Source organism: Talpa occidentalis, unplaced genomic scaffold (assembly GCF_014898055.3).
Source record: "Talpa occidentalis isolate TD23 unplaced genomic scaffold, MPIMG_talOcc4v2.1 talOcc4.15, whole genome shotgun sequence".
NCBI classification, from domain to species: Eukaryota; Metazoa; Chordata; class Mammalia; order Eulipotyphla; family Talpidae; genus Talpa; species Talpa occidentalis.
The window spans coordinates 40047286-40059469 of NW_023601543.1; the positions used below are offsets into that span (position 1 = coordinate 40047286).

A 12184-nucleotide genomic window follows, 5' to 3' on the forward strand; every position below is an offset into this window, starting at 1 on the left:
TCTTCAATATTTGCTAGATTATCTCCAAAGTAGAATTTGTTTGTGACATATGTTTTTGATATTTCAGGAAAAACTGTACTTTTAAATCTAATAGACATTCCAGTTATTGATCACCAAAATGGACTTTGCATCGGGATGTCAATGTCAGCCATTACCTGTGTGTAACTTGGAATATTTAGATGTACATTTTCTTGTGTTACACTTCTAAGATAAGAACGTGACATAATTTTCTTTAACTTTATTATTATTATTATCATGTGCATATATTTCTTTAACTTAGAATGTCATTCCCAGGTAATTGCCTATTATTTACTGACTTATTAATGAAAGGTAAACTGAACATCTATTTTCCACAACATTTCTAGGTGCCATGGAAAATACGAAGTTCTTTGGAGGAACTTGAAATTGAGCGTTGTCAAAATTTTTAATTTCTCTGTGTTTCAGTTAACAGTAAATGGAGATAATAGAAGAAAAAGTTGTTTTAGATAATATATATAGACAATGTAAAACATAAGTTCTCAATAAAAGTTATTTTTTTTCCTGTACCTCTCTACAATTCAAATTAATACATACTTTTACATCTGTGTTTGGGGTATAGTAGACATATGTCTAATGTACTCTTGTGTAGTCAAATATTTGTATAAACAACCCAGGTTTGAATGTTTGAAACATATCTTGAAAAACAAATAAATTTAATGGAAAACATTTATGTTTTTACATTTTAAATTATATTTATTATCCAGGGAGCATGGTTAGATTTCAATTATGGTTAAATAGAAGAGTGCTTTTTACTTATGCTGTTTTTATTTTCTATTTGCATAAGATATAAATTTCTACCCCAATATATGCAAATAACAGTAAACATCTCCATTATTCATCTTGGACATCGACTCAAAAATACAGGACACCTTGAAATTAAATTACAGGCTCTTTCATATTTAAAAAAAAATGGGGATAGAAAGTGGAGTGGCTTGCCTAAAGTCACAAAGTCAGTTAGTGCCTAGAGGACAGGTCTCTTTTTTGGCAGCCAACCATTATTTCCATTTCTACTTCACCAGTATATGCTTTATCACAATACTTACCTTGTACACTTAAAAAAAAAATGAAAACAACCCCATTCCTGACCTATTCAATTGAGATTCTCAGGGAATGACTGAGAATCTGTGTTCCTTTTCCCTCCAATAATTCTAATGATCAGGTCAATTTGGAAAAGAATTCACTACATAATTTCATTGTGGCTAAATAGTCTAGCTGGCTCTTTAACTTCATAATACTCATTTTCTTGCCTAATTGCTTATTGCCTACTTCCCACTAGATTCTAAGTTGAAATTCCAATAGAACATATAACTATTAAATACTTCTTTTTATAGGTAAGAATAGGGAATTATTTACGATTATTTTGTTTCTAGTGATTTCCCCAAATGCCAGCATGCCCGCCATGGCAGAGAGAAAATTTGAAAAGGTGTTCTAAAAGAGGACTTCTTCAATATTTGCTAGATTATCTCCAAAGAAGAATCTGTTTGTGACATATGTTTTTGATATTTCAGGAGAAACTGTACTTTTCTTTTCTAAAGGACACTTCTCACTTGGGTATCTATACAAAATAATCCATGTGTTTCAGGCTTCAAATTCAGAATTAATTTTATTATTTTTTAAAGATTTATTTATTTATGCATACGAGAGCTGGGGTACAGGCCAGAGATGTGGGGGGTAAGGATTCACCAGAGACAGAGTGGGGAACAGAAGAGAGAGATCGACCGAATTGCACTGCTGAGGGGAGCAGCAGGCAAGTCAGGAGAGCTCTGCTGAGCCATGTGGGTTGCTCCCTGGTCAGCCAGGGTTCTAACTCATGCTGCAGAGGCCACAAATTGCTTCATAGTGTGGTGCTTAAACCCTTGTGCCACCTGGGATTCCCCAGAATTAATTTTAAATAACACATCTAAATACATTTCATGAATTTATAAAGAATTAGTCTTCTAAGGTGAACTGAATAGTTACGATGTTTTGCTCTATTTTTTTTTTTCGGCAAAATCTTAGCAAGTAAAAGATTAACTTCATGTTTGTGCTTATATTAGAGTATATCTAAGGTAGATTTGTATTTTTACAGTCTTTTTATATAAATTCTAGCAGGTATTCGAAGAGAGGATACTATAATCAAATTTAGAGCTGAAATTGTGGAATGCTATTTAATGGCTTTTGACAATACAAGAGAATACACAAACTTTAAGAATTCTTGATCTTTTTAGATTAGGATGACAAAACAGTAAATGTTACAAACTTTAGTCATATAAAAAAAGACTTGAAACTTGTGTGAGAAACATCAGAATAAAACTGGTTCTAGACTGCTGCTTCTGTAAAGAGAGCATAGAAATAATTTTTCCTATTCTTTCCACTAAATACAAATAAATTTAAATGGTCAAAGAGGCCTGTGAAAGATTCATACAAGTCAATCCTGTTAGGTATCAAAGTACCTAAGGGGCAACACAGTTGTAAGTTTCTTGAATTTACTTTTTGCCTCATGTACCCTAGATTGAATGTTGGAGAAGCTGGCAACCCAGAAACATCAATGGGTATGAATAAACAAAACAAATCCAAGTCTGTTTTCTCTACTCAGAAAAAGGACAGCTCAGTAAGACAAAAAACATTGACATAATATCTCTATATCAGCTAAACACCACAGAAAAATCTGCAAACACAACTCCATCCTTATTCGAAAAGGCCATGTAGAAAGCTTAGACGTGTTCTTCACCATTTTATAACTAGACACCCCAACCTCTTACTAGGTGGTATGAAAAAAGAAAGAGTTCAGAACTGAGCATTAAAAATCCTTCTCCCCCCACCTTGCCCTGCCACATCAGTAGACTTTCACCTTCACTCTCATCTAGAAGTAATGAGGACCCCCTATTCCTCTGTATTGAGGTAGTGTCAGAAGAGATCTAGCAGAGATACTAAAAACCCAAATCCACCTAAGAATAAAAGGAAGCCCCTCTGCTGGGTCTCAATGGAAGTGGAGAGACTGAAGTTCTATACCCTCAAGTCATCTATTGCCGCGGACCAGCACAGGAGGTGCAGCAATCTATCATCTATCTTATGGCAGACTGTGCGAAAATATTTGTAAACCATTTATCTTACAAGGGTTTTATATCCAAATTACATAAGAAACTCCTAAAATTCAGTAGCAAATTTTAAATGAGCAAAGTGACTAAATAGACAATTATCCAAAGACATGCAAATGGCACACAAACTACATACTAATGAACATGCAAGTGCAAACTCAGTGAGATATCTGACATGTATTAGGATGAATATTATCAATAAGACAAAACAATATGTTGGATAAGTTTTGGAGAAAAATGACATCCTTGCATACTATTAATTAGATTTTAAATTGGTGCAGATATTATGTGGATGTTCCTGAGAAAACTATAAAACAAACTGCCATATCCAGTAACCCCAGTTATGGCATCTAGCTGAATAAAATTAAATCTTGAAGAGATATGTACATTTTCATGTTTATTGCAGCATTGTTCACAATATCCAAGACATGTTAGCAACCTAAATTTCCATTGATAGATGAATGGATAAAATAAATGTTATAAGAAATCATGTATTGTTTGACAGTGGGGATACCGAAAAACACATCATTAGGCAATTTTATCCTTGTGTAATTGTCATAGAGTGTAATTACACAAACTTAGATGGCATAGACTATTACACATGTAGGCTATGTGGTATTACCTATTGGTACCACTTTTGAATGTGTGGTCCATCGCTGAACAAAATGTCAAGGAGCAATACATGACTGTACATATAATGGAATATTATTCAGACTTAAAAAGAAGGAAGTCCTGCAGTTCGTGACAACATGGGTGAATCTAAAGGGCATTATGCTAGTGAAATAAGACAGAGGAGAACAAATACCAGATGTACCACTTATGTATCTAAATAATTAAGTTCATAGAAATAGAGTGGCTGGTCATTGCCAGGGGATAATGTGGGGAAGTGGAAATGGGGAAGCATTAGTCAAATTGTACAAGATAAGTTATACAAGAGATCTACTGCACAGCACAGTGTGTATAGTCAATAATATAGTATTGTATGCTTAAAATGTTGCTGAGATTAAATCTTATATTGTGCTCTTATCAAATAATAAATAAGAGCATAGGAAAAAACTTTTGGAGGTGAGGCATAGGTTTACGACTAGATTATGGTTATAGGTTTATAGGAGTACACTTATCTCCAAGCTCATAAAGTTACACACAATAATTATAACTTTCTAAAAAAAAAAATTAAAAAAAATATAACTTTCTGTATATCAACAAAAACCACTTTCAATCAGCAGGATCTAATTGACATAGAACATAAAACAAAAACAACAGAATACACATGCTTTTCAAGGGCCCCTGGAATGCATCAAATTGAATCATATTCTGGACCATTAAACAACCTCAATAGACTGAAAAATATTTAAATCGTAGAGTGTATGTTCCTCAACACAGTAGAACCAAAGTAGAAATCAATAACAGAATGATAATGTGAAAATCTCCAAATGCTTGGAAGCTACATAAGTCTCTAAACAATTCACAGACCAAAGAGGAATTCTCAGGGAAAATTAAAAATACATTGGACATTCATCTTCACTCAGACATTTAAGGAACTTAGAATTGTCACTTTGTCGTGAAAACAGGCAAAAAGTTCAACAAACTAAAAAAAACTGACTCTTCTTAGATCTGCCAGATAAATGAAGCCATAGGGCAAACAAATGCTTCCAAAATTGGAGATATAGGTGATTACTGTCTACGTGATTACAGAGAATAACACCTTTTGAAGGAGAAATGCTTGTGCGAATTGGTACAGGAATAGGAAAACCAAAACAGTAATTGACAAATTGCTGGAGGGTTAAGTAGACATATCTGTGAGTTAATAACTCCAGGGGTGGCCAGTCATGAAGGTCCATCTCAAATTTGTGAGTTTTGCCTCCAAGCACTCTAACAGGTTCTCATCATGAATATGGTAGAAAAATTCCTGCTGGGCAGGGACAGAAGAAAAGTAATAATTTGGGGCCTCCCCGGTGGCGCAGTGGTTGAGCGCTGGGTTGCGAAGCTGCCCGCGGCCTCTGCAGCGCCGGTTTGATCCCCGGCTGCTCCCCGGCCACCAGAGGAGGGTCCCACATGGCGCGCAGACCTCTCCTGCCGCCCGCTGCTCCCCTCAGCAGTGTACTTCGGTCCTTCTGCCTGCTCTGCTCCCCGCTCTGGCTCTGGTGAATTCTCTCACCCTCCCGCGCTTCTGACTGTACCCAGTGCATGTATAAACAAAACAAACAAACAAATAAATAAATAAATAAATAACATGCCTCTATAAAAAAAAAAAAAAAAAAAAAAAAGAAAAGTAATAATTTGAAAATATACTAGAACATTTTGTTCTTAACAAGACCTGCACTAAAGAAAAACTATTTTACCAGAGTCTCACCTATTAGGTATTTATCAGAACCTAACTGACCTTGAGAAAGGAAAATAACCAATTCCATTTCTCTCTCACTTTTCATGTGTAAGATTACAGGAAGTACCCAAAATAAGCACCCTCTAACAATTCCATTCCACCTAAAACGGGGTGGGGGACAGGATGAGAAGAACTTGTGAAATTCAGAGGTCGGGTGCACAGATTCACTAAAATATTGTGACGTGATCATAAAACTGTCAAATACTCCCCTTGCTTTGACTTACCACAACAGACTAAAGATTTATTTATTAGAATTCTTTTTACTCAGTATCTGTCATGTTTGAGTTTCAACAACAAATTGCAAGGTATACAGTCATGTGTTACTTCAGTCAAAGATGGAACACATATACAACAGTGGTCTCATTAGATGATACCATATAGCCCAGCGGTGTAGTAGGCAATACCATCTAGGTTTCCGCAATTATATTCTGACATTTGCACAATGACAAAATCACCTAAAGATGCTATTCGCACACCCCAGTGTGCTCATAAGAACCCCACTCAATAATTCAGTGAGACCTTAAGACATTGAGTGACACTGGGAGCACTATAGTTTATTGAAAACAAAAGAGCAAGAGGCAGAGCTCTGGGGAGGCCACTTTAAAGATAAGAGATGCACTCTCTGGGGCCCAGCAAGGGATTATAAGGACGAGGGTCTCAGTTATCCCCACCTTGTCTTTACATCTTTCTCTGCCTTGTTATATCCTTATTATTTTTTTTCTTTCCTTTGGTTAGTCAGATCCACTGGTCACACCATCCAATTAATCCCCATAATGTGGGCTTGCTCTCCCCTAAAAATTTGTCATATACCTCTGTATAGTCAAACTATACCATGAACCCTCTGGTACCCCGTGGGGGTCATGATAAAAATACTACAAGTTGTTTTGCACAAGTATAAAGGGTGGGGTCTAGTGGGGTTTTACAACTCCATTAGTTTGTGTTCATAGCAGGATGTTCTGCTCTGGTCTGCTTACCACAGTCATGCACGTATATCTTAGTGGCCAGACAGAGTTTTCATCATTTGTTTCAGTTACAATTGGTGGTTTTTCATTCCTATCTAAACAGCACATTTCTTAGAATGTATCTCCTTTGTTAAGCAATACATGACTGTACTAAAAGGAAAAGTATGAAATTGAAAACAAAATGAAACTATACAATTTGAAGACACAGAGCAAGCACCTGAACTAAATTCAGATATGCCAGACATGTTGGTATTACCAGACCAGGAAATTAAATATAGATCTGAAGAGATATAATTCTATACCTGTGAATTATATATGTTGTTGTAAAGAAACCTCAATAAAAATAAAATAACCATAATTAATATAAAAGGACTGTAATGAAACAACAGACAACATGCAAGAGCATTGTCAATGTAAGCAGATATTGAAATTATAATTAAGAAACAAACTCGGGGCCTCCCCTGGTGGCGCAGCAGTTGAGCCCTGGGCTGCGAAGCTGCCCACAGCCTCTGCAGCGCCGGTTCAATCCCCGGGCCACCGGGGAGGATCCCACATGGGTGACAGAGCTCTCCTGCTGCTCCTGCTGCTCCCCTCAGCAGTGTGTTTCATCGATCTGCCTGTTCTGTTCTCTACTCTGGCTCTGGTGAATTCTCTCACCCTTCCTCGCTTTTGACTGTACCCAGTGCTTGTATAAATAAATTAAAAAAAAAAAAACTCATGCTAGAGAGCTAAAGTACCAATGGAAATGAAGAATGACTTTGATGGGTTCATTAGGAAACTAGATATGATTGGGAAGAATCTCTGAACTTGGGAATATATCAGTAGAAATTTCAAACCTGAAAAGCAAAGAAAAAAAACACAATATACAAGAACAGAATACCTAAGAAGTAGGTCACAATTCCAAAATATAAAAACATGAATAATAGAAATATCAGGAGGCACAATAAAGTAGAAAACATATATATTTGAAGCAATAATGACTGAAACTGTCCTTCAAACTAATATCAGACAGCAAAACCACATATCTGGGAAGCATAAAGAACACCAAACAGGATAAAGTTTTTTTTTAAAAAAAGGGAGGAAAAGAAAAAAAAAAAACAATGTAGACCATATCATTTTAACACTTGCAGAATATAGAATATCAAAGATTATAAAAACTGAAATGAGCTGAAGTGGGAAGATATCTATAAGAAGAAAAGTTCAAATTATATCTGTCTTCTTGGAAATTATGCAAGAAAGAGTGGAGTAAAATATTTAAAGTGGTGTAAGAACAAAATCTACCAACCTAAAATGCTGTATCCTGTGAAATTATCCTTCAAAAATGGAGAAATATAGGAGGATATTAGTTGCCAACAAGTTGTTTTGCAAAAAATTTTAAAAGGAGCTTCTTCAGAAAGAATGAAAACGATATAGGTTAGAAATGTGGATCTATGTAAAGAAAGGAAGAGCATTAGATATTAGTAAAAGTAAAAATATATTGAACAGCATGAAGATAAAAAACACAATATATCAAAATTTGTGGTATACAATTATAGAAGTGTTGAAGGAAAATTTGTTCTAAATCATACATTCAAAATGAGGAAAATCTCAAATCAATAAGCTAAGCTCTCATTTCAAGAAACTAGAAAAAGAGGACCAAAATGAACACAAAGCAAATAGGGGCAAAAAAGGGAAACTAAAGTACAAGCAAAAATCAATGAAATTGAGAAAAGTACCCCTTATATGGGCAACCCAAAAATGAAATACTTAGATATAAATCTACAAAACCTGTAGAGCAAAAACCATAAAGCTCAATTAAAAATATTAAAATTCGGGCCTCCCTGGTGGTGCAAGGGGTTAAGCACCATACTATGAAGCAATCCGCACCCTTTGCAGCATGAGTTCGATATCTGGCCATCCAGGGAGCAACCCACATGGTGCAGCAGACCTCTCCTGTCTCACCCGCTGCTCCCCTCAGCAGTGTATTTCAGTCAGTCTGCCTGTTCTGTTCCCCACTCTGTCTCTGGTGAAACCTCTCACCTCCTTGCATCTCTGGCCTATACCCCAGCTCTTGTGTACATAAATAAATAAATTTTTAAAAAATATATTAAAATAAATGGAGATTATTTTCCATCTACATAGATATAAATATTCAATATTATCAGGATGTCAGCTGTTCCCAATTTGATCTTTGACTCAATAAAATCCCAATAAAAATCCCACCAATTTATTTTGTGGATACTGACAAATTGATTTTTAAGTATTTTTTTAAAACATTTATTTATACACAGAAGAACTGGGGTACAGGACAGAGTTGCCAGGGGTGAGAGTATTCACCAGAGACAGAGTGGGGAACAGAACAGGCAGACTGAAATACACTGCTGAGGGGAGCAGCAGGCGAGAAAGGAGAGTTCCGCTGCACCATGTGTATAGCTTCCTGGCCTCCCAGAAATTAAACTCCTGTCGTGCTGCAGAGGCTGCGGGTAGCTTCACAGTGCTGTGCTATGCTTGACCCCTTGTGCCACCAGGGAGGCCTTGATTTTTAAGTTTATATGGAATGGGAAAAGTACCAAAATAGCCAATGCAATATCAAAACAGAAGAACAAAGTAAGTTAAAGGACAGACACTACCCAACTACAAACTTACTATAAAACAATACTAATCAAGTCAGTGTGATGGCAGTGAAGAATAGTCAAATAGATCACTGAAACAAAATAAAGAATCCAGAAATAGATCCACATATAGTCAACTGATCTTTGATAAGAGTGCAATGGTAATCCAATGGTAAAGGATAGTCTTTTGAATAAATGGTGTTAAAAACTGGACAACCACATGCAAGAAAATAATGTAACATAGACTTTACATTCTTCACAAAAAATTAATTAAAAATGTGTTAGAGATCTAGGGCGTCCCTGATGGCCAAGGGGTTAAGTCTCAGCACTATGAAGCTATTGGCAGCCACTGCAGCACTATTTCAATCCCCTGCCAGGTAGCTGACCCACATGGTGCAGTAGACCTCTCCTCTCTTGCCCACTGCTCCCCTCAGCAGTTTATTTCAGTAGTTACGCCTGTTCTGCTTCCCACTCTGTCTCTGGTGAATCCTCTCACCCTCCACACTTCTGGCCTACACCCCAACTCTTGTATGCATAAATAAATCTTTTAAAAATGTATTATAGGGCCTCCCCTGGTGGCACAGTGGTTGAGTGCTGGGCTGCAAAGCTGCCCGCAGCCTCTGCAGTGCTGGTTCGATCCCCGGCCACCTGGCGAGGGTCCCACACGGCATGCAGACCTCTCCTGCCATGCCTGCTGCTCCCCTCAGCAGTGTATTTCGTCGGTCTGCCTGTTCTGTTCCCCGTTCTGGCTCTGGTGAATTCTCTCACCCTCCCGTGCTTCTGACTGTACCCAGTGCTTGTATAAATAAATAAATAAATCTTTAAAAAAATAAAAATATAAAAATGTATTATAGATCTAAAGGTAAAATTCAAAACTATAACTCCTAGAGATAACATAGGAGAAAATCTAAGTGATCATGGGTTTGTTAGTGACTTCTTAAATACAACAACAAAGCATGATACATAAAAGAAAAAAAAAATTACAAATGGAGCTTAGTAAAATTAAAAACTTCTGCTCTGCAAACAACATTCTTAAGAGAATGAAAGTTAAGCCACAAACTGGAGGAAAATTCTTGTAAAACACATTCAGATAAAGAACTTTTACCCAAAATGTACAAAAAACTCATGAAACTCAACAATAAGAAAACCCAGCTCAAAATGGGAAATATATAAATGGACACATCACCAAAGAATATATATATAGATTGATATATTAGCATATAAATCAATTCAATGGAGGAAGTCTTCTAAAAAAAATGGTGCTGGAACAATTGCATACCCATAGCAAAAAATGAATGAACTTGTATCTATTTCACATATCCTTTACTAAAATGAACCCAAAATGGATCACATATTGAAAATGTAAAATAAAAACGAACTTTTAAAAGATAACATAAGGAAATTTTTCAGGAATGTAGGGCTCGGTATAGAATTCTTATAAATGGCAGTAAAAGCACAATCTATAAAGCAAACAAAAGAAATAGATTGGACTTCTTTAAAACTAAAAACTATTGTGTTGTGAAAGACTAGGACACTGAAAATGCAATCTACAGACTAAGAGAACATATTTCTAAACCACACATCTGACAAAGATCTCTTATCTTCTGCATACTGGGGAAAAATATTTGCAAAAACACTTATCTGGCGAAACCTCTTATCTAGACTATGTAAAGAACTCTCAAAACATAATATTTATAAAAGGCAACTTAATTTTAAAATGGGCAAAAGACAGACATTTCACTGAGATATACAGATACCAAATAAGCAAATTAAAATATATTCAACAACTCCAGTCACTGGAGAATCAAATTAAGAACTTGATCTATTGCTCAATGCACCAATGGCAACAGCTAAAAACAGTTTTAATTACTGAGAGTGCCAAATGCTGGCAGGTATGCCAAGAAACTGGATCGCTCATATATTGCTGGTAGGAATGTAAATGGCACAACTCTGGAAACGATTTGGCAGTTTCTTATAAAACTAAACATGTAATTACAGAAATTTCATTCTTGGGAATTTTTCCTAAAAAATGAAAATAATCCACATAAAAACCTGTACATGACTGTAAAAAAAAAGCTTTATATGCCCTAGCCAACAATTGGAAGCAACTGTGTCCTCCAATGAGTAAATAAATATTGCAAAGAAAATAGAAAAAAAAATGATACTTAAGTATCATGGAATATTTCTTAGCAATAAAAAGTAATGGGCTATGATACACACAACTTGAATGAATCTCCAGGAAATTATATTAAGTGAAAAAAATTTTCAAAAAGTCACATGTTCTGTGATTTCATTTATATAATGACAGTTATAAAGATGGAAGAAATTAGTGGTTGCTGGAGGTGGGGATGGGTGGAAGAATAAGAAAAAATGATCTTATATAGTAAAGTAGAACTGTACATACAAAATATGCAATATTAATTTCCTATTTTGGCCAATGTGCTATTATTATGTGAAATTTAGAGGAAACTGAGTGAAGGATACATCAGATCTCTCTTTGCAACTTCCTGTAGCTCTAAAAGCATTTTAATATAAAGATTAAATCTTTTAAAAATAATTTATAAACACAATAACAGAAATTTTTAGAATATTTAAAATGCCTAAAGTTAATAGGAGGCACATTTTCACCTAAGAAGAGTTAGATTAGAAATGGGATACTATAGTTATAACTGTATGACTGGTTCCTTTAAGAAAGAACCAATTTGTGTTTCTTTTGAAAGATTTGGTAGATTATTTTCTCCAGAAAAAGGAAATAAAAAAACAAAAAGTATTCTGCAATGGTCTGCATGTTATTTGGAAATCTGGATATTCATATAAATATCTTTCTTCAGATAAGATATTAAAAAGTAAAAACATAACCATCTTAGTTTGAGTAATAAAATTTCATTATTCTCTGTGCCTCTGTTCATTTTAATCGTGTTTTTATATTATTTTTTAAATTTATTTTTAAATTTTAATTTGGGTATTACATTTTGCTCTTCCATATATGGGTATATTCCTCTACCCTCCATCAAATCACCCATGCCAGTACACCCTCTGCCTCCCTCACACCCCTTATTCCCTTGCCCTTCTTCCCTCTGCTAACCGTTAAATTCTTCCACTAAGTTTAAGATTTATCTTGCTATATTTGGC

At 35.4% G+C, this 12184-nt stretch overlaps 1 protein-coding gene across 1 annotated transcript in view; it reads left to right on the forward strand.

Moving 5' to 3' along the window:
* Window positions 1-12184, forward strand: part of HDX (highly divergent homeobox) — a 123029-nt gene that overhangs the window by 72590 nt on the left and 38255 nt on the right. The gene's annotated exons all lie outside the window — the stretch shown is intronic.